Source organism: Schistocerca gregaria, chromosome 11, assembly GCF_023897955.1.
Source record: "Schistocerca gregaria isolate iqSchGreg1 chromosome 11, iqSchGreg1.2, whole genome shotgun sequence".
Taxonomy (NCBI): domain Eukaryota; kingdom Metazoa; phylum Arthropoda; class Insecta; order Orthoptera; family Acrididae; genus Schistocerca; species Schistocerca gregaria.
In genome coordinates, this window is record NC_064930.1 from 73,939,792 (window position 1) to 73,962,385 (window position 22,594).

A 22,594-nucleotide genomic window follows, 5' to 3' on the forward strand; every position below is an offset into this window, starting at 1 on the left:
TTACTTTGATGAATGATCAGGACTGTCTTTATGGACTGTGAGAAAATTTTAGCTTTTGACCATCAGGACTGTCTTTATGGACTGTGAGAAAATTTTAGCTTTTGACCAACATTGTATCGATAAGTGTGTGCATTTCATTTCTTTGTCGTAGTAATTATGAAAAATTTTATCAAATCATTATTGGCCACTGCCCAAAACAATTTGTAAAAATTTTTTGTGGGGAGCATGGGGGCTATGTAAGTAGGCTGTTTAGGTTTTCTTATTGGTAACGCCACATAGCGCTCTGTATGAAAAATCACTGGCTGTGCTGTGCGCAGTCTGTGGCTGGTTTGCATTGTTGTCTGCCATTGTAGTGTTGGGCAGCGGCAGCTGGATGCTAACAGCGCGTAGCGTTGCGCAGTTGGAGGTGAACCGCCAGCAGTGGTGGACGTGGGGAGAGAGATGGCGGAGTTTTGAAATTTGTAAGAATTGGTGTCATGAACTGATACTATTAAGGTAAATACATTGTTTGTTCTCTATCAAAATCTTTCATTTGCTAACTGTGCCTATCAGTAGTTAGTGCCTTCAGTAGTTTGAATCTTATATTTAGCTGGCAGTAGTGGCGCTCTCTGTATTGCAGTAGTTCGAGTAACGAAGATTTTTGTGAGGTAAGTTATTTGTGAAACGTATAGGTTAATGTTAGTCAGGGCCATTCTTTTGTAGGGATTTTTGAAAGTCAGATTGCGTTGCGCTAAAAACTGTTGTGTGTCAGTTTAAGCACAGTCTTGTACAATTTTTCTAAGGGGACGTTTGAATTTATTCTTCTTTCAGCTTTAGTTTGGGCACACAGGAGAGTTCTTTAACTCGCTGCTTTTGGTGTGTGTTTGAAAACAGTGTGTAGAAGTGCTAAAGGACTTTATGTCCTTAAATTATGTGAATTACTTAGGGATATCATTTACAGAGGCTCAAATACTATCGCCTTCGGTACTTTATAGTTGTGGTTGCGTAAGGATTCTACCGTACCTACTGTGTCAGTTTAGAGACGATCAGAACAGGTAAAGAGAGAACTGCCTGAGAACGTTCAGTATTACTCAGCTGTTTCAGTATCAAATAATGTACAAGTTTCCCAGTACAGCCATTCTTTACATTCAGAGGGGAAGTTTCACAAGCTGTAATTTGCCAGGAGTTGTCTGTGCGATCCCTACGGGAGATATGGGCAAGAACATGAGGTGTAACAGGTGTGGGAGTATGAAACCCGAGTTTTACTGTAGGGCCCGTAGCACCGCGTCTGTAGCGCCATCTGCTCCCTGTAACGGCTGACGACGAATGTCAACACACAGTAACACAAGTTCCATACTATGGCATCCGGTTTCCAACACGCAGCCCCCAGCTCGTGGCCGTGCGGTAGCGTTCTCCCTTCCTGCGCCCGGGGTCCCGGGTTCGATTCCCGGCGGGGTCAGGCATTTTCTCTGTCTCGTGATGGCTGGCTGTTGTGTGATCTCTTTAGGTTAGTTAGGTTTCAGTAGTTCTAAGTTCTAGGGGACTGATGACCACAGATGTTAAGTCCCATAGTGCTCAGAGCCATTTGAACCATTTTTTTTTTTTTTTTAAAGATAAGGCTTGCCTTTTAAGTTTCTGATTGTGCTTCCGTTTTAAGTTATTGGTCTTCACACGTTTTTAAATTAAAGTGACTTTCAGCCGGTAAGAAAGTCCCAAAGATTAAAGCTGCGTGTTTTAAAAAACTGCTTTTGGGCTGCTGTGATGTTTGATCAAATAGTAAAGTTGTATGTTCGAGTGTAACTGACAGCCCCTTATTTTGGCCCCTTTCCACAACTTAAAATAACTGTCCTGTCCTGCGGGTTAACTCACTAATGTATAGTTGAATTGTGAGAATTACCTCTAATATTTCCGATGTTGGAATGGCTGCACGGGCACGTTCCCGGGGGAAAAAAGGTAGCAGTTTCTGGCCTCGTGAGACGGGCAGTTATAATGCTGGAAATGCCATCGCTGTCAGGGAGGCAATCAAGCACGAAGGGACGTATGTGGTCCGCTGCAGCATTCACGTAATCCACAGGTCTGGCGGTACGTTCGGTTAGTATCACAGACACCATGGAAGCGCAGGTGGATGTCCCCACGGGTCTGCGTGTACTTAATGTCACCAGTCGTTTGCTGAAGCTGTGCGTCAAGTGCCGTTTTGGGGCGACGTCCGCAGCTCAGAGCGACTCTGTAAACAGGCTGTCATCGCGCAGACGGCGTGTGGCTCGCCGCTTACACTGCACACAGCCAACAGAAACAGTGCGGTGTAGCTGCTGGCATCGCCTCTGTGTGTCCACACTGTCCCCTAACCACCAGAGACCGGTCAGTCCTCCGGTTCGGTCATTAGCCACAACTCGCACACACAACCAACAAAGGGAGGGCACGACGTTCGCTTCACGGATTTACGTCAAACTTTCTACATTTTCAGTAGTCCAGTAGGGTCTACGGGCCAATGTCCTTGCCGCAATGGTAACACCGGTTCCCGTCAGATCACCGACGTTAAGCGCTGTCGGGCTGGGCTGGCACCTGGATGGGTGACCATCCGGTCTGCCGAGCGCTGTTCGCAAGCGGGGTGCACTCAGCTCTTGTGAGGAAAACTGAGGAGCTACTTGGCTGAGAAGTAGCGGCTCCGGTTTCGGAAACTGAGATACGGCCGGGAGAGCGGTGCGCTCACTACATGCCCCTTCATATTCACAACCTGTGACGGCTGTTGTTTGAGGATGACACGGCGGCCGGTCGGTACCGTTCGGCCATCACGGCCTGTTCGGGAGGAGTTTAGTTATTGAGTCGTACGACTTACTCGATTTCGATAAAATCGGAAGTTTTAGGCGTCGATGATGTATCGGTGCCTTTCGACCGTGAGCTTGCAAAGGCAGCGGTCACGTGGTGATGTTCAAGCTTCGTAATTGGTGGATCGAATCCTGCTCACTTTTTTTTCAATTTATATTTCTTTCGACACTTGTCATACTATTTCATGAATATCTGCATGACCGTTTATTGGATTTCCAATGTTATTTGGCTGTTTACCGCTCTGTATTGTTACGAGATATATTACTCGACTTTTATTTCCACACGCAAGTCAAAAACTGAATCAAGCGAATTCAAACTTCTTCATATTTGATTGACAACGGACGAGAAATTCCTTTTCGCGAAGACGCTTTTCAAACACGTTCTACTGTACATCGCCAATTTTCAGCACCGCTATTTACGAAAGTGTTGCGTTATGCATCCAAATTGTCGGAAGGAAGAGAAATTTTTCAGAATCTCAACAAGCTTTGTTTTCTTCATCTACATCTGCATCTATACTCTGTAAAGCACAGTGAGGTGCACGGAAGAGGGCACGTCCCATTGCACCAGTTACTAGCGTTTCTTTCCGTTCCATTCACCCATGCAGAGTGCGAAAATTGTTGTAATTCTTGTGTGCGTGCAGTAATCATTTACATCTTGTCCTCACGATCTCTATGTGAGCGATACGTAGGGAGTTGTAATACACGGTGGTTATAGTTAAAATTAAACTTTTCCCGGCCGTTCTGGCCGAGCGGTTCTAGGCACTTCAGTCTGGAATCGCGCGACCGCTACGGACGCAGGTTCGAATCCTTCCTCGGGCATGGATGTGTGTGATGTCCTTAGATTAGTTAGGTTTAAGTAGTTCTGAGTTCTAAGGGACTGATGACCTCAGAAGTTGAGTCCCATAGTGCTCAGGGCCATTTGCTATGCATTCAAAATTTCGCAAGTGGGCGCGTTGCTTCCTGTTGACCTGCCAGCAAGAGATCTTTGCTTCAGAATTTCTTCCTCACGGGAGTGGAGAATGATTGGCCGTGGAAGATTTTGTGGACAGACGGCGCCCACTTCCATCTGATAGGTTACGTCAATACGCAGAATTGTCGTATATGGGCAGCGGGAAATCCACACGCAGACAAACCAGTACCACTTGATCCTGAAAAGGTCACTGTGTGGTGCGCGTTTACGGCATCGTTTGTCACAGGACCATATTTTTTTGGAAGAGACAGGTGCTTCCGCTCCTGTTACCTGTACCGTCACTGGAAAGCGCTATCAGTGTTTTTTTGCACAACCACGTCATTCCAGCTCTCCGACAGCGTGGGTGTGTGGGTGGGATCGTTTTCATGCAAGATGTCGCACCTCTGCACATTGCGAATCCATTTTAGCAGCTGCCGAAGCGCCATTTCGGAGATGATCAGCCACCATTTCCCTACAGCCCATGGAGCGCACGCTGAGTATACATCGTCTGTACAGTTATTTTAAAGATTTTAATTGATATTTTATACAATACTTAAGTAGTCCCATGGTTGTAAAGAGATATTTTACACATAATTATTTTCATGTTATTACTGTACTTTGTTTTTACGTTTTGACGATTATGTGAATCCGTTTTACACTCACTGGTTGACGTGAGGTAGAGGGAGAAGAGGTAGGCGGAGCACGTTCATATTTAAGCGTATGGCCGTCACTTGGTGGCACCAGTTGAGATGACACCAGCTGAGAAGAGTGCTCCAACTACCATCTTCGAAGGACGCTATGGGTATAAGAAATCTTATTGTATTTTATCCTTATAAGCATTTCGTCATATTTTAATGTCAGTCTAGTAAGGGTTCTGTTACTTTCTGAATTAAATTACAGGTCTGATGATGGTCATGTGATATGACCGAAACCGCTCACCTACGTTCTTGTAACATAGGTGGTGCGATGAAGACTGAATTTTAAAAAGAAAATTTCAATATATTTCTATTGTGAGTGGTGTTCCAAACTAACTATTTTCAGAGAAGGGCATTGGAAATTTGTGGTGTGTGTGTCTATGGGACAGAACTGCTAAGGTCATCGGTCGCTAGGCTTACACACTACTTAATCTAACTTAAACTAACTTACGGTAAGGAGAACACACACACACACACACACACACACACACACACACACACACACACACACACACGCCCGACGGAGGAATCGAACCTCCGACTGGGATAGCCGCGAGAACCGTGGCAAGGCGCCCCAGACCGCACTGCTAAGCAGCTTTCAGATAAGGGCTTCAGCAATGTTTCAGACCTGACCTAACCTGTCTTATTGGTTCAAATGGCTCTGAGCACTATGGGACTTAACATCTGAGGTCATCAGTCCCCTAGAACTTAGAACTACTCAAACCTGACTAACCTAAGGACATCACACGCATCCGTGCCCGAGGCAGGACTCGAACCTGCGACCGTAGCAGTCGCGCGGTTCCAGACTGAAGCGCCTAGAACCGCTCGGCAACTCCGGCCGGCTAACCTGTCTTATTACACTCACCACAAACACAACCGTAATTTTGCAGATTAATCGTTGTGTGATTAAAGTCTCCACCAAGGATTACAGTATGATCGCGTAAAGTGGGAGAATTGCAGCGATTCAATGTATTAGATGCCGTTTCAACTTCTGCAGTGATTCACTGTATTAGATGCGGTTTTAATTTCTGTTTTCCGTGTTGCTTACAACTTTATTTACAGATTTTTGACTTGGGCTTTGCAAGTCTGTCCCTCCTCCTTGAAAGCTGCAGATCGAAGCGTCCAGGTGCAGAGCAGTTCCCCGTACTTTACCCGCTAGCAGGTAAGAGGGGATTTCTCAAGTCACGGCACGCAAACATTTCCAGGAAAACATTACGCGCTTTCTACGCATATTTACACATACCAGATAAACGACGTCTTGTAAGGAAAAACCTGATTACAAGCCTTCATTCGTCATCCGGGAGACTTAACCTTCCTCTTCTTTCTTTTTTTTATTTTTTATTTTTTTTCTAGAAATGAGAAGGTCAACGCCGCCACCCCGAGCTCATGGTTGCGACGCACCGGCACATCACGAACGCGCGAACCTTCTCTTCTGATTTTCCAGAAATCGCCTAAATAGTACGCATCACTGCTTGGACATTATGTTCTCCTAATGGACTACTGAAAGAAAGTGTACAAAGTTAGAAGTAAATGGGAGGTGCGAACGTCGTGGCCTCACCTCCTTAGTCGGCTGCGGAGGAAGTACTCAGCATTCCGCTTTGCAGTGAATTAATTTCCTGACAGACTAAAACTGTCTGCCGGGCAGTAACAAGCACACGATTGTCGTCTTTCGCGGACAAAGCACTTATTAATTTTTCTTTCCAGCTATTGTATACAACTACATAACAAATGTACAGCCTTTATACACAGGGTGAGTCACCTAACGTTACCGCTGGATATATTTCGTAAACCACATCAAATACTGACGAACCGATTCCACAGACCGAACGTGAGGAGACGGGCTGGTGTAATTGTTTAATACAAACCATACAAAAAGGCACGGAAGTATGTTTTAAACACAAACATACTTTTTTTTAAAATGGAACCACGTTAGATTTGTTATCACATCTGAACATATAAACAAATACGTAATCAGAGCCGTTTGTTGCATTGTGAAATGTTAATTACATCCGGAGATATTGTAACCTAAAGTTGACGCTTCAGTACCACTCCTCCGTTGTTCGATCGTGTGTTTCTGAGAGCACCGAATTACGTAGGGATCCAAAGGGAACGGTGATGGACCTTAGGTGCAGAAGAGACTGGAACAGCACATTACGTCCACATGCTACCACCTTTTTATTGGTCTTTTTCACTGACGCACATGTACATTACCATGAGGGGTGAGCTACACGTACACACGTGGTTTCCGTTTTCAATTACGGAGTGGAATGGTCCCGACATGTCAGGCCAATAGATGTTCAATGTGGTGGCCATCATTTGCTGCACACAATTGCAATCTCTGGTGTAATGAATGTCGTACACGCCGCAGTACATCTCTTCGCCGCAGGCTGCCACAATACGTTGTTTCATATCCTCTGGGGTTGTAGGCACATCACGGCACACATTCTCCTTTAACGTTCCCCACAGAAAGAAGTCCAGAGGTGTAAGATCAGGAGAAGGGGCTGGCCAATTTATGCGTCCTCCACGTCCTATGAAACGCCCGTCGAACATCGTGTCAAGGGCCAACCTAGTGTTAATTGCGGAATGTGCAGGTGCACCATCACGCTGATACCACATACGTCGACGCGTTTCCAGTGGGACATTTTCGAGCAACGTTGGCAGATCATTGTGTAGAAACGCGATGTATGTTGCAGTGCTCTCCGATACACTCAAGCGTCAACTTTAGTTTACAATATCTCCGGATGTAATTAACATATTACAATGCAACAAACGGCTCTGATTACGTATTTGTTTATATGTTCAGATGTGCTAGCAAAACTAACGTGGTTCCATTTTAAAAAAAGTATGTTTGTGTTAAAAACATAGTTCCGTGCATTTTTGTATGGTTTGTATTAACCAATTACACTAGCCCCTCTCCTCACGTTCGGTCTGTGGAATCGATTCGTCAGTATTTGATGTTGTTTACGAAATATATCCAGCGGTAACGTTAGGTGACTTACCCTGTATATTTCTTCCATCTACTTTACTCAGTACCGGTTTCCATTACAGCCGCTGATAAATTATCAACATATCGATATATCTAGAATGAAATTTTCACTCTGCAGCGGAGTGTGCGCTGATATGAAACTTCCTGGCAGATTAAAACTGTGTCCCGGACCGAGTCTCGAACTTGGGACCTTTGCCTAAACTCGGGAGCTTTGCCTTTCGCGGCAAGTGCTCTCCCAACTCGCGGAAGTAACGCTGTGAGTAAGGAACGTGAGTCGTGCTTGGGTGGCTCAGATGGTAGAGCAATTGCCAGCGTAAGGTAAAGGTCCCGAGTTTAGGCAAAGGTCCCGAGTTCGAGTCTCGGTCCGCCACACAGTTTTAATCTGCCAGGTTCATATCGATATTTTTCCAATAGGCAGCGATATAAAGCGCGGTCATTTTATTCCGATGTATATCGATATGTCGACATCGGATGGCTATAAGGAGTGACGATATATTGTTTTATATGATATTTTTTTGGCAATTTTCGGTAAATAAGTTGTCGTTTTGAAATTGTAGTAGTAGAACATAGTTTTACTTGCAGTGTCTGGAGGACTTTTTGAACTTTTATCAGGACCAGTATTTTTCTTTGATTGTTTGAAGCTAGTATATGTGGCACAAAAGAAGAAGTCCGATTACACTGTGAGACGCCGGTGTTAAATGGAATAACAACATTTCCGATGTGAAAAAACAGCACACATCGGCAGTCTCCAAAAACAGCTGCCGAAAATGATGAACAAAAACCTTAAACAACGAGATTGGTCTTTACGGTAGGGGCAGACGTGTAGTTTTACTTGCAGTGTCTGGAGGACTTTTTGAACTTTTATCAGGACCAGTCTTTTTCTTTGATTGTTTGAAGCTAGTATATGTGGCACAAAAGAAGAAGTCCGATTACACTGTGAGACGCCGGTGTTAAATGGAATAACAACATTTCCGATGTGAAAAAACAGCACACATCGGCAGTCTCCAAAAACAGCTGCCGAAAATGATGAACAAAAACCTTAAACAACGAGATTGGTCTTTACGGTAGGGGCAGACGTGTGAGGGTAAATGCTGACGCAACTGGAGCGACCACCATAGATCGGAACGTATGGCTTCCCTGCGCTATCTTGACGCTGCAACTGCTAGTTCGCTGGAAATTGCAAAAGTGAAGAAACAGGGAAGTCGACATGAAGTAGCTATTGATGACCTGGAGCCGTCTAGAACGAAATTAGAATTACATATTAAAACCTTCAGCAGCTGACGGACGTCGGTATATATCAACAAGCACATGTGAAACTGTGTGCTCCTACCGGGACTGGAACATGGGACCTCCTGCTTACATGGCAGACGCTCTATCCATCTGAGCCACCGAGGACACAGAAGACAGTGCGACTGCAGCGTCGTATCTCTGGCACGCCTCCCACAAGACCCACGTCCTCACCTTGTATGTCCACACACTACATTCCTAGTGTCCCACCCCAACACACTCGTTACTCGTCGAAGACATATCTGAAAGAACAGACACCATATCCATATAAAAGTATATTTCTGGCAACATCGCCAGCCGGGGTAGCCGAGCGGTTCTAGGCGCTACAGTCTGGAACCGAGCGACCGCTACGGTCGCAGGTTCGAATCGTGCCTCGGGCATGGATGTGTGTGACGTCCTTAGGTTAGTTAGGTTTAAGTAGTTCTAAGTTCTAGGGGACTGATGACCTCAGCAGTTCTCCCATAGTGCTCAGAGCCATTTGAACCACTCTGGCAATATCGGCCATGACCTTCGTCTTCTGTGCGGGTGCACACATATTACCCGAAGGACTTGGTAAGAATGTCTTCCACGAGTAGTGAGTGTGTTGCGGTGGGACACTAGGAATGTAGTGTGTGGACTGTAAGCTGGGAATGTGGGTCTCGCGGGAGGCGTGCCGGAGATACGTCCCTGCAGCCGCGCTATCCTCTGTGTCCTCGGTGGCTCAGATGGATACAGCGTCTGCCACGGCAGCATGAGATCCTGGGTTCGACTCCTGGTCGGGGCACACATTTCCAGCTGTCCCCGTCGATGTATATCAACGCCCGTCAGCAGCTGAAGGTATTAATATAATTCTAATTTCATTAAGGAGCAGCTTTGCAACGTCACTAATGAGACGTGGAAATTCTACCTGAGGGGAACAATGTAGACATCGTGGGCATAAAAAAAACAAAATTGTTCTAGACACCAATCAGTTACGTATGTACATGCACGGGGGCGCTTTCAACTAAAACAACAAACAGCAGTTGACCGCCGTTGCCTGGTGAAACATTGCTGTCATGCCTCGTGTAAGGAGGAGAAATGTGTACCATCCCCTTTCCTACTTTGATAGAGGTCGGATTGTAGGCTATGGCGATTGCGGTTTATCGTATCGTGACACTGCTGCTGGTGTCGGTCGAAATCCAATAGGCCGAATATATTCGTAATTTTTATCTGCTGCAAACTGTCGGCATACAGCCAGATGCAGACAATTTCACACATTGTCACATTCGGGTTGCTACATAATCATCATTTACTTAATTTTACTATCGAAAGAAGATTTTTATGCAAATATGCTGATCAAAGTATTTTGGCAGGTGTGCAACCTCACAAGGACCTATATATTTATACGGATATGGTGTCTGTTCTTTCGGACAGAAAGAGCAGACACCTTTGATGACCGGCAGCGGCCTAGAACGAAATAAGAATTACATTAATACCTTCAGCTGCCGGCGGTCGTTGATATATATCAACAGGAACAGGTAAAAATGTGTGCCTCTCCTCAGCCATGACCTTCGTCTTCTGTGCGGGTGCACACATATTCGGCGAACTCTTACGGGGCTTGGTAAGAATGTCTTCCACGTGTAATGAGTGTGTTGGGGTGGGACACTAGGAATGCAGTGTGTGGACATACAAGGTGAGAAAGTGGGTCTCGCGGGAAGCGCGCCAGAGGTAAACCCCTGCAGTCCTGCTATCCTCTGTGCCCTCGGTGGCTCAGATGGATAGAGCGTCTGCCATGTAAGCAGGAGGTACCGGGTTCGAGTCCCGGTCGGGGCACACATTTCCGCCTGTCCCCGTTGATAAATATCAACGCCCGTCAGCAGACGAATGAATTAACATATAATTCTAGCTTCCTAATATCGTGTGGCAGGTCCTTAGGACGGCGCGACGCAATTCGGCGCTAATGAGCTATGCAGCAGACGACTGACGAGACTGCTAACAGCACGACAATCGCCTGCAGCGCTTCTCCTGGGCTCGTGATCATATCGGTTCGACCCTATACAAGTGGAAGAACGAGCCAATTCCAGCTGATGGTAGGATTCGAGTGTGGTGCAGAGACCACGAAGCCATGGACCGAGGCCGTCTAGGGTGGCCGACCGGTTGTAGGCGCTACAGTCTAGATCCGCGCGACCGCTACGGTCGCAGGTTCCAATCCTGCCTCGGGCATGGAAGTGTGTGATGTCCTTAGGTTTAAGCAGTTCTAAGATCCAGGGGACTGATGACCTCATTAGTTCAGTCCCATAGTGCTCAGAGCCATTTGAACCACTTTGAACGGATTTCAAGTACGCAAACACGTCATCGGGCCACAGTTGTTCGGGAATAGTTTGAAGAATCTTCTCGACGATACGATAGGAAGATCTGGCCTCGCACATCGCCCGACATGGATCGCATCGTACAGCTACGTTTGGCGTACGTCTCGAACTGATTTCTGCGCTTATTTCAGGCAGTGTCTCTTTGAGCTGACATTTCTAAACAAACGCCGCTGGTCTCGGCCGTTAGGTGAATGCCGTAGGCCACTGCGTTCTCTGGTGAGAAGTAATGCTTGAATTTGGTATTCTCGGCACACTCTTGGCACTGTGTATCTCGGAATACTAAATTCCCTTGCGGTTTCCGAAATGGCATGTCCCATCCGTCTAACTCCAGCTACCAACCGGCGTCAAAGGTCCGTTATTCCTGTCTTGCGGCCATAATCACTTCGGAAACTTTTCACATGAATCACCTAGAGTTCCAATGACAGCTTCGCCAATCCAGGGCCATTTTATATCTTGTGTACGTTATAATACCGCCATTTCGTGTATACCGGTATCCCATGAGTTTTCACAGTGTGTCTACGTACCTACACCAAGTGATCAAAAGTATCCGGACATCTGGCTGAAACTGACTTAAAAGTTCGTGGCGCCCTTCATCGGTAAATCTGGAATCACTATAGTGTTGGCCCACCCTTAGCCTTGATGACAGCTTCCACTCTCGCAGGCGTACGTTCAGTCAGGTGCTGGAAGGTTTCCTGGGGAATGGCAGCCCATTCTTCACGGAGTGCTGCACCGAGGAGAGGTCGGCGTTCCAAAACATCACACAGGTGTTCTATACGAATCAGGTCAGGACTCTGTGCAGGCCAGCGCATTACAGAGATGTTATTGTCATCCAACCACTCCGCCACAGGCCGTGCATCATGAACAGGTACTCGATCGTGTTGTAAGATGCAATCGCCATCCCGGAATTGCTCTTCAATTGTGGGGAGCAAGAAGGTGCTTAAAACATCAATGCAGGCCTATACTGTGATAGTGCGATGCAAAACAACAAGGGGTGCAAGCCCCCTCCATGAGAAACACGACCACACCATAACATCACCGCCTGCGAATTTTACTGTTGGCACTACACACGCTGGCAGATGACGTTCACCGGGCATTCGCCGTACCCACACCCTGCCATCGAATCGCCACATTGTGTGCCGTGATTCGTCACTCCACACAACGTTTTTGCAATGTTCAATCGTCCAATGTTTACACTCCTTACACCAAGCGAAGCGTTTGGCATTTACCGGCGTGATGTGTGGCTTATGAGCAGTCGCTCGACCGTGAAATCAAAGTTTTCTCACGTCCCGCCTAACTTTCATAGTACTTGCAGTGGATCCTGATGCAGTTTGGAATTCCTGTGTGATGGGCCGGCTAGACGTCTGCCTATTACACATTACGACCCTCTTCAACTGTCAGCTATCTCTGTCAGTCAACAGACGAGGTCTGCCTGTACGTTTTTGTGCTGTACGTGTCCCTCCACGTTTCCACTTCACTACCACATCGGAAACAGTGGACCTAGGGATGTTTAGGAGAGTGGAAATCTCGCGTACAGAGGTATGACACAAGTGACACCCAATCACCTGACCACGTTCGAAGTCCGTGAATTCCGCTGAGCGCCCCATTCTGCTCTCTCACGATGTCTAACGACTACTGAGGTCGCTGATATGCAGTACCTGGCAGTAGGTGGCAGCACAATGCAGCTAATATGAAAAACGTATGATTTTGGGGGTGAGCGGATACTTTTAATTACATAGTTTATAACGTTCACCTGTATAGAAAAACGAAATATATTGATTTGTGCAGGCGCCAGTTGAATGCGCCCTGCTCATTCCTGGCGTCCTCCACGGTTGTGTTTTAGGCCCTTTGCTGTTCCTTATATATATATATATTCTTTGCAGCCCTTCCTGCATTTCGTTACATTTTTGTAGCGTTCCGATTTCTGTGTATGCAACAGCATATATATATATATATATATATATATATATATATATATATATATATATATATATATAAACTATTTGGGAGACAAGCAGAGCAGCTGTCTAGTTTGCAGATTACGGTATCGTTTATCGACAGTCATCAGAAGGTCAAACCACAATGCTAAACGATTAAGTAAACATATCTGAATGGTGCGAAAATTGGCAGTTGACCCTAAATAACGGAAAGTGTGAAGTCATCCACATGAGTACTAAAAGGAACCCGTTAGAATTCGGTTATACGATAAATGAATCAAGTCTAAACGCCGTAAATTCAACTAAATTCCTGCGAATGACAATTACGAACTATTTATATCGGAAGGAAGACACAGAAAATGTTGTGGGGAAGGCTAACCAAAGACTGCGTTTTATTGGCAGGACACTTAGAAAAGTAACAGACCTACTAAGGAGACTGCCTACACTACGCTTGTCCGTCCTCTTTTAGAATACTGCTGCGCGGTGTGGGATCCTTACCAGGTAGGACTGATACAGGATTTGGGCTGGACATTATTAAAAGAAAGGCGTTTTTCGTTGCGACGGAATCTTCTCACGAAATTCCAATCACCAAATGTCTCCTCCGAATGCTATGGATCCTAGAGTGAAGAGTGCTTTTCCAACGAGTCTGTTTCTTCACTTGGTGTCCATGGAATATCTTTGTAGCACCTGCCGTACTAGCGGTTGGTCTCATGTGATCATTCCACTTCCAGACACCCCATGCGCATAAGTAACTGCGTCCAGAGATTCTTGTGCAATTGTGTATAGGCATATAGTAAATGGTCTCTCTCTCTGCCTACGTTAAATCCGTTTCTGTCGAGAGTCAATTGCCACTGCCTACATGCAACATCGCTTCTTTGCAGCCCTTCCTGCATTTCGTTACATTTTTGTAGCGTTCCGATTTCTGTGTATGCAACAGCACGATTCGCCAATAGACTTATCCAACTTACGACGTCATCCATTAGGTCGTTTTATACAGGGTGGTCCACTGATCGTGACCGGGCCAAATATGTCACGAAATAAACATCAAAAGGATAAAACTACAAAGAACGAAACTTGTCCAGCTTGAAGGGGAAACCAGATGGCGCTATGATTGCCCCGCTAGATTGCGCTGCCATAGGTCAATCTGATATCAACAGCTTTTTTTTAAATATGAACCCCCATTTTTTACTACATATTTGTCTAGTACGTAATGAAATACGAATGTTTTAGTTAGACCACTTTTTTCGCTTTGTGATAGATGGCGCTGTAATAGTCACAAACATATGGCTCACAGAATGAGATTTTCATTCTGCAGCGGAATGTGCGCTCATATGAAACTTCCTGGCAGATTAAAACTGAGTGCCAAACCGAGACTCGAACTCGGGAGCTTTGCCAGGAAGTTTCATATCAGAGCACACTCCGCTGCAGAGTGAAAATCTCATTCCGGAAACATCCCCCAGGCTGTGGCTAAGCCATGTCTCCGCTGTATCCTTTCTTTTAGGAGTGCTAGTTCTGCATGTCTCGCAGAAGAGCTTCTGTAAAGTTTGGAAGGTAGGAGACGAGGTACTGGCAAAAGTGTAGCTGTGAGTACCGGGCGTGAGTCGTGCTTGGGTAGCTCAGTTGGCAGAGCACTTGCCCGCGAAAGGCAAAGGTCCCGAGTTCGAGTCTCGGTCCGGCACACAGTTTTAATCTGCCAGTTCGACTGTAAGAAGACTACCTCTCCGTGATTACTCATTACTCCTGAGGTGTTCCAGTTGGGTAACACGACAGACTGTAATTAAACGCAAGTCCTATCATTGCCGGGTTACGTACACACTTTACATCCGTTCAGCACATACAGCATTCGCTGCTGGAAGCCCGCCGTGAATTTCTGCAGCCCTCTTTCCGCCTGCAGGTGATAAGCGATGCTCCAGACATCCGCCTGGTCCTGGCTCTGGATGCAGTCGGATGAAGGCGGTGGAGCGAGGCTGCTCGGGCACAGCCACTCTCCACCGCTCCTTTATAAGCCGCCATCCCCCATTCTCCAGTCGCCTTAATAACGGCGAGGTGCAAATTCCCCTGCACGTTTTACGCGCACCACGCTTTATTGAGATCTCTCGCCCGCGGGAGCCCCTCACCGCCCTGTACCTCGCCGGTCTGCCCTAAGGCGGAGCGGGTGCAGTTTATGAAGACATTCCGCGACTTTACCAGGCTGTGTGAAATTCTAGCAGGGAGTTGCCGTCCAGATCAACTGCGCAGTTGGGAAGGCGTGCTTCCATACCCAGCTACTGCCAACATTTCACGATTAATGGTGTGCTCCCTGTGGAACCGCTGACACTGCAGGGTTTCCAGGTTTGCAGGACACGGTGGCCATTTCTCGTCTAATGCTGTGTGGGAGTTCATCTGTTTGTTCACAAAGGAACCCTTCGGTCGGGTTGCGGTGATAGATGGTTCAAATGGCTCTGAGCACTTTGGGACTTGACTTCTGTGGTCATCAGTCGTCTAGAACTTAGAACTACTTAAACCTAACTAACCTAAGGACAGCACACAAGACGCAGTCATCACGACGCAGAGAAAATCGCCGACCCCGCCGGGAATCGAACCCGGGCGCGGGAAGCGAGAACGCTAACGCACGACCAGGAGCTGCGGACCCTTATTTTATAGTGGTGAAAGTTTCTCCCTATGTAGGTCGGTGTCAGCAAATTATTCTCGCATTCGGAGGACAATGTTGGTGATTGGAATTTCGTGAGATTCCGTCGCAACGAAAAACGCCTTTCTTTTAACGATTTCCAGCCCAAATCCTGTATCATTTCTGAGACACTGTCACCCATGTTTCGCGATAGTACAAAACGTGCTGCCTTTCTTTGAATTTTTTCGATGCACTCCGTCAGTCCTATCTGGTAAGGATCCCACACTGCGCAGCAGTATTCTAAAAGAGGACGGACAAGCGTAGTGTAGGCAGTCTCCTTAGTAGGTCTGTTACATTTTCTAAGTGTCCTGCCGATAAAACGCATTCTTTGGTTAGCCTTCCCCACAACATTTCCTATGTATTCATTCCAATTTAAGTTGTTCGTAATTGTAATACCTAGGCATTTAGTTGAATTTACGGCCGTTAGATTTGACTCATGTATCATATAACCGAAGTTTAACGAGTTTCTTTCAGCACTCATGTGAATGGCCTCATACTTTTCGTTACTTGGGGTCAACTGCCATTCAGATATATTTTCTAAATCGTTTTGCAATTTGTTTTGATCTTCTGATGCCTGCAAAGAACCGAAGGCGGGTGCTGAAATTGTCTCCCAAATCTTCTATATAGATAAGGAACGGTAAATGGCTTATAACACTACCTTGGGCAACGCCAGAAGACACTTCTGTTTTACTCGATGACTTCCCGTCAGTTACTACGAACTGTGACCTCTCTGCCAGGAAATCACAAATCCAGTCACATAACTGAGACGATATTCCATAAGCACGCAATTTTACTACAAACCGTTTGTGAGGTAGAGTTTCAGAAGCCCTCTGGAAATCTAGAAATACGGAATCTATTTGAAGTCCCTTTTCAATAGCACTCAACAATTTTATGCGAATAAAGAGCTAGTTGTGTTTCTCAAGAACGATGTTTTCTAAGTCAGTGTTGATTGTGTGTCAACAGACGCTGTTCTTAGAGGTAATTCATAATGTTCGAACACAATATATGTTCTAAAATCCTGCTGCATATCGGCTTTAACGATATGGGCCTGTAATTTAGTGGATTACTCCTGCTACCTTTCTTGAATATTGGTGTGACCTGTGCAACTTTCCAGTCTTTGGGGACGGATCTTTCGTCGAGCGAACGGTTGTATATGATTGTTAAGTATGGAGCTAATGTATCAGCATACTCCGAAAGGAACCTAAGTGGTATACAGTGTGGACCAGAAGACTTGCTTTTATTAAGTCGTTTAAGTTGCATCACTACTCCGAGGATGTTTACTTCTACGTCACTCATGTTGGCAGCTGCTCTTGATACGAATTCTGGAATGTTTAAGTCGCATTCTCTTGTGAAGCCATTTCGGAAGGCTGTGTTTAGTAACTCTGGTTTGGCAGCAATGTCTTCGATAGTATCTCCATTGCTACCGCGCGGAGAAGGCATTGATTGTTTCTTGCCGCTAACATACTTCACATACGACCACAATCTCTTTGGATTATCTGCCAGGGTTCGAGACAAAGTTTTGTTGTTGAATCTGTTATAAGCGTCGCGCCGAGGAAGGCTGGAATTTGCCGGCCAATGTGAGTGCAGTTCTACGCACTTAAGTCCGTCTCGAAGTGTTACTCTGTATTGCTCGTCGCGGTTTAAATTTTTTGCCGTTTATTCTAACATACGCCGCGCCGTTTGCAATGGCCATGCGGGGTAGCCGCGCGGTCAACGGCGCCTTGCCACGGTTCGCGCGGCTCCCCTCGTCGGAGGTTCGAGACGTCGCTCGGGCATGGGTGTGAGCGTTGTCCGTAGTGTAAGTTCATTTAAGTTAAATTACGTAGTGTGTACGATTCGGGACCCATGACCTAAGCAGTTTGGTCCGAGAAGATCCTACGACAAATTTGTCCTTTACAATGGACACCAATGTGACGACGCATGAGCCAAGACTAGCGTCTTTTCAGATCGTATTTACATGCATTGCCTTTTACAAAAATGGTTTAAATGTTCTGAGCACTATGCGACTCAACCTCTGACGTCATCAGTCCCCTGGAACGTAGAACCACTTAAACCTAACTAACCTAAGGACATTGCGTACATCCGTACCCGAGACAGGATTCGAACCTGCGACCGTAGCAGCATTGCGGTTCCGGACTGTAGCACCTAGAACCGCATGGCGACTTCGGCCGGCCGGCTTGTACCGATGAACAGCTAATAACGCCAGTTTGCCCTGAACATCGGTACCTGAAGCAGCCATCTTCGTTCGATACAACATGCAGCCGATCACAACAGCTAAAGTGCGCGTCATTTACGACGCCGGCCGAGTTTGGGTTCATTCTGCGCATCTGACGTCACAGAACACAGTCAGCCAATGAACAGAGAACGACGTTGCCAGAGCTCCACTGCAGAGCAGAGCACGGACGAGTGGCTTCAGTTTTAGAAACGTTCAGTCACAAATACAGTAACTGAACGAAAGCAATGTCTTGATAGCAGACTTTCTTTTATAGAAAGTTTGGAAAAGCATTCTTCATACCAAACAAGCAATACGCCTCCTAGTTGAGGCGATAGCAAGGAAAGGTGTTTGCATCATTCTCACGAACCGTTTTTTCGCAATAAAGAACAGCGGTAATTGTTTACTTCCTATTGTACTTCGATGAAGCGTGAGCAATTCATAGCCATACCAACAGTGTTTGTCGGTATTTTGCGTGATATTTTTAAAGCCCTCTGGCAGAGGTATTGATCGACGAGCTACGTTAGCGTAATTGTTGAAGTGTATGACAGCTAAGTGGAAGGTTCTGAGTTGAAATATTCTTCGGTGTCTAATATTTTCTCAACTTTAAAACAAAATCAAAATCCTCCAGGATTTCTATTCAATGATGAGCTGCGTTAGTGTAATGGTCATCATACATCCAAATTGTTAGCCGGTACGGTAGCTCAGTGTGTTCGGTCAGAGGGCTAGCTGCCGTCTGTAATAAAATAAATTAATTCATGGATCAACAACGAACTGAAATGGGTGTCTCTCGACGTCCGCCACGAGCAGATACAGCGAACAAAAACGAACAAATGCGATTTAAAAAAGAAAAAGTTTTAAGTGTTTAGCTGCCAAGCAGTAGGTTCGATGTTCAAACCTTGTACTGTGATTAATATTTTCTTTATTTAAAAAAAATATCGAAGTGTCTTACTTTATGAATTTTATTCGTTTGAATGAAATTTTTTGAAATTTCTAGTGGCAACTAGTATCGACCGTACGGAAAGTATACGCTATGGACGTTTACCTCTGCTAACTCTTCAAAATTTCGTGCAGTGGTTTACTACATCTAATGCTGCACAATAACTGCGTTGAACAGCGAAATAAAATTGAGTCATTTAGGGGCCAGGGGGAGGTATCAGTCAAGAAGATGTGTAAAAATCAAATTTTTGGGTAAATAGTTTCTGTGAAATCGAATGATAAAGTGTGTCAAAGCAGTCGAAACACCGTGTGTGTGCACAGGCGAGAAGTGCACCGATGACAGAATGCGTGGAGCACGTCTCTGTAGCAGCGAAAGGGTTAATGCGGCCGTGGTGGCTTCACTTCATAAACTGCACGCTCCCTCCTAAACGTAAGTTTGCGAACTATACTGTACTATGGCGCTGCTTCTCTTGGCGCGTGCAACTGGCAACGCAGCAATCTCCGGCGTCTGGGCGGGCATGCGCGAACCGGCAAGATAAAAGAATTGAACGATAGACTACCCAGCGATCAAGAAACGTGTGACAAGTATTGCCGCAGTAGTTTCTGCTGCCATCTGTGTGGCCGTTTCCTTGTCTCTGGCAGCCACATTTAACGAACTTCTGCGACTGCCGCCAGTTAAATATTCACCCCCACTTCCTCACCCTGCACATTTTCCCACCTGCCTTTTTCCCTCATCCGCTTCTTTTCTCCTGCCGGTAATTTCTTTTTTTGCGCGCCTCAACTTCCCCACTTCTTTAACGGCGTAATTTTGCTCTCATCTGCATTAGCGGCAGGTGAAAGTTGCAAATCCCATGCGACCAGTTCTTTTCCTTTATTTCTACTTTCCCTTTTCTGAAACGGCACTTGCTCCCTTTCTCTTTTGCGCATACAAGGCACCGTTCCCGAACCCCCTTAAATTCACAGCACGTCACCAGGACACACACCGACATCGTCACACGCCTGGTATTCCGTCCTTGTGTCACCGACTGACGATTCGCCTATTCTGGTCACAGACGATGTTGCTGTCGACGTTTCCTAAGGATTCCAATGTCTCTTACCATTCGGTATGTAACTCAAAAGCCGGCCGCGGTGGTCTCGCGGTTCTAGGCGCTACAGTCCGGAACCGCGAGACCGCTACGGTCGCAGGTTCGAATCCTGCCTCGGGCATGGATGTGTGTGATGTCCTTGGGTTAGTTAGGTTTAAGTAGTTCTGAGTTCTATGGGACTGATAACCTCAGGTGTTAAGTCCCATAGTGCTCAGAGCCATTTCAACCATGTGCTTCCTCTCCTGCTTGGATTGTATTCCGTGTGAAAGTCATCTTTCCGTTTGTTGATTCTATTTTCTACTTTAAAAACATCGAGTTCTCTTCGCAGGCCGTCATTTTTCGCTGCAGCCACCCCAGAAAGGCCTTCAGGGACCTCTGATCCTTGTATCTTACTTACAAGAAGACCTTACCGAGTATCCTGCCGTATTCCATTCCCAACATTCTAACACGATTTGAAGGTCAGTGTAGAGACACTTCTCGCGTAACATCGTGTGTGAACGTGGGGGCAAACGTCGCTTAACCAGTTGTTGTTGTTGTTGTGGTGGTGGTCTTCAGTTCTGAGACTGGTTTGATGCAGCTCTCCAAGCTACTCTATCCTGTGCAAGCTTCTTCATCTCCCAGTACCTACTGCAGCCTACATCCTTCTGAATCTGCTTAGTGTATTCATCTCTTGGTCTCCCTCTACGATTTTTATCCTCCACGCTGCCCTCCAATGTTAAATTGGTGATCCCTTGGTGCCTCAGAACATGTCCTACCAACCGATCCCTTCTTCTAGTCAAGTTGTGCCACAAACTCCTCTTCTCCCCAATTCTATTCAATACCTCCTCACTAGTTATGTGATCTACCCATCTAATCTTCAGCATTCTTCTGTAGCACCACATTTCCAAAGCTTCTATTGTCTTCCTGTCCAAACTATTTATCGCCCATGTTTCACATCCATACATGGCTACATTCCATACTAATACTTTCAGAAACGACTTCCTGACACTTAAATCTATACTCGATGTTAACAAATTTCTCTTCTTCAGAAACCCTTTCCTTGCCATTGCCAGTCTACATTTTATATCCTCTCTACTTCGACCATCATCAGTTATTTTGCTCCCCAAATAGCAAAACTCCTTTACTGCTATATGTGTGTCATTTCCTAATCTAATTGCCTCAGCATCACCCGATTTAATTTGACTACATTCCATTATCCTCGTTTTGCTTTTGTTGATGTTCATCTTATATCCTCCTTTCAAGACACTGTCCATTCCATTCAACTGCTCTTCCAAGTCCTTTGCTGTCTCTGACAGAATTACGTCATCGGAGAACCTCAAAGTTTTTATTTCTTCTCCCTGGATTTTAATACCTACTCCGAATTTTTCTTTTGTTTCCTTTACTGCTTCCTCAGTATACAGATTGAATGAGATCGGGGAGAGGCTACAACCCTGTCTCCCTTCCTCCCCAACCACTGCTTCCCTTTCATGTCCCTCGACTCTTATAACTGCCATCTGGTTTCTGTACAAATTGTAAATAGCCTTTCGCTCCCTGTATTTTACCCCTGCCACCTTCAGAATTTGAAAGAGAGTATTCCAGTCAACAATGTCAAAAGCTTTCTCTAAGTCTACAAATGCCTTTCCTTAATCTGTCTTCTAAGATAAGTCGTAGAGTCAGTATTGCCTCACGTATTCCAATAATTCTACGGAATCCAAACTGATCTTCCCCGAATTCAACTTCTACCTGTTTTTCCATTCATCTGTAAAGTATTTGTGTTAGTAATTTGCAGCTCTGACTTATTAAATTGATAGTTCGGAAATTTTCACATCTGTCAACGCCTGCTTTCTTTGGGTTTGGAATTATTATACTCAACTTCAAGTCTGAGGGTATTTCGCCTCTCTCATACATCTTGCTCAGCAGTCGCATCCTGAATTAGAGTCATATATTAATACCTTCAGTTGCTGACGGGCGTTGATATTTATCAACGGGGACAGGTGAAAATGTGTGCCCCGACCGGGACTCGAACCCGGGATCTCCTGCTTACAGGGCAGACGCTCTATCCATCTGAACCACCGAGGGCATAGAAGATAGTGAGACCGCAGGGACTTTTCGCGGCACACCCCCTGTGAGACCCACATTCTCAACTGAACTCTTACACGACTTGGTGGATTGTCTGCCGCATGTAATGGGTATAACGGCAGGGACACTACGAATGTAGTGTGTGCACTGTGTGTTGAGAATGTCGGCCTGACGGGGAGCGTGGCGGCGATAAGTCCCTGCGGTCGCACTATCTTCTATGCCCTCGGTGGCTCAGATGGATCGTGTTCGGTCATAGGGTTAACTGCCCCCAGCAATAGAAAACCTGAGTTAATCGATGAGCAACGAACTTGAACGGATGTCTTACGACGTCCGCCCAGAGCAGATGCAACGAACAAAATGAGATGAAAAAAAAAATGAAAAAATGTGGATAGAGCGTCTGCCCTGTAAGCAGGAGGTCCCGGGTTCGAGTCCCGGTTGGGGCACACATTTTCACCTGTCCCCGTTGATACATATCAACGCCCGTCGGCAGCTGAAGGTATTAATATATGATTCTAATTTCGTTTTAGATGGCTGTAGGGCATCAATTGTGTCTGTTCTTTCGGACCTGTCCGAAAGAACACATAGCCCACCATATCCATATAAGTATATACTCGCTTACTGAGATGGCCGATGTGGCGGCGCACCTTCTT

At 45.9% G+C, this 22,594-nt stretch overlaps 1 protein-coding gene and 2 non-coding genes across 4 annotated transcripts in view; 1 reads left to right on the forward strand and 2 right to left on the reverse strand.

Annotated features, from left to right (window-relative positions):
* The window catches only part of LOC126295334 (alpha-mannosidase 2), a 923,615-nt gene that overhangs the window by 521,589 nt on the left and 379,432 nt on the right, over positions 1 to 22,594 (reverse strand). The gene's annotated exons all lie outside the window — the stretch shown is intronic.
* Positions 10,438 to 10,512, forward strand: Trnat-ugu (transfer RNA threonine (anticodon UGU)). The gene has a single exon. It is a non-coding gene; the product is annotated as a tRNA-Thr (tRNA).
* On the reverse strand, positions 21,871 to 21,945 carry Trnat-ugu (transfer RNA threonine (anticodon UGU)). Its single transcript has one exon. It is a non-coding gene; the product is annotated as a tRNA-Thr (tRNA).